Here is a 1,336-nt window from a genome sequence, read left to right as displayed (position 1 = left end):
CCCTCCTGGTTGCTGCACTCAAGGAGAACTCAAAAGCAGTCCCCCACGAACAACTTGAGCCACAGAACCACAGGTAAGATCAACTTTTCTGCTCCAAGCGACCTACCTGGTGGACTCAGGACACAGGCCCACAGGAACAGCTGAAGACCAGTAGACAGGAAACACTACACGCCTGAGAGCAGAACACTCTGTTCCGATAACTGGCTGAAAGAAAAAAGGAAAACAGGTCTACAGCACTCCTGACACACAGGACGGTCTAGCCACAGTCAGAAAAAGAACAAGGTAATATGAGAGACAACCTGATGGTGAAAGGCAAGCACAGGAACCCAAGCAACAGAAACCAAGACTACATGGCATCATCGGAGACCAATTCTCCCACCAAAGAAAACATTGAATATCCAAACACACCAGAAAAGCAAGATCTAGATTGAAAACCACATTTGGTCATGATGATGGAGGACTTCAAGAAAGACAAGTGAAAGACTCCCTTAGTGAAACAGAGGAAAACATAAACAAGTAGAAGCCTATAGAGAGTAATCACAAAAATCCCTGAAAGAATTCCAGAAAAACACAATCAAACAGGTGATGGAATTAAAAATGGAAATAGAAGCAATAAAGAAAGCACAAAGGGAAACAACCCTGGATATAGAAAACCAAAGGAAGAGACAAGGAGCCGCAGATACAAGCATCACCAACAGAATACAAGAGATAGAAGAGAGAATCTCAGAAGCAGAAGATTCCATGGAAATCATCGAAACAACACTCAAAGATGATGTAAAACAGAAAAAGCTACTGGTCCAAAACATACAAGAAACCCAGGACTCAATGAGAAGATCAAACCTAAGGATAATAGGTATAGAAGAGAGTGAAGACTCCCAGTTCAAAGGACCAGTAAATATCTTCAACAAAATCATAGAAGAAAACTTCCCTAACCTAAAAAAAGAGACGCCCATAAACATACAAGAAGCCTACAGAACTCCAAATAGAATGGAGGAGAAAAGAAACTCCTCCCGTCACATGATAGTCAAAACACCAAAGCACAAAACAAAGAAAGAATATTAAAATCAGTAAGGGAAAAATGTCAAGTAACATATAAAGGCAGACCTAACAGAATCACACCAGACTTCTTACCAGAGACTATGAAAGCCAGAAGATCCTGGACAGATGTCATACAGACCCTAAGAGAACACAAATGCCAGCGCAGGTTACTGTATCCAGCAAAATTATCAATTAACATAGATGGAGAAACCAAGATATTCCATGACAAAACCAAATTCAATAACCCCAAGTTATTACTATGTTTCTTTTGGTTTTTCTACAAATCCATTGCTACAAA

The sequence above is a fragment of the Rattus rattus genome, chromosome 3, assembly GCF_011064425.1.
Source record: "Rattus rattus isolate New Zealand chromosome 3, Rrattus_CSIRO_v1, whole genome shotgun sequence".
NCBI classification, from domain to species: domain Eukaryota; kingdom Metazoa; phylum Chordata; class Mammalia; order Rodentia; family Muridae; genus Rattus; species Rattus rattus.
Note: the sequence above shows the minus strand (reverse complement) of the source record.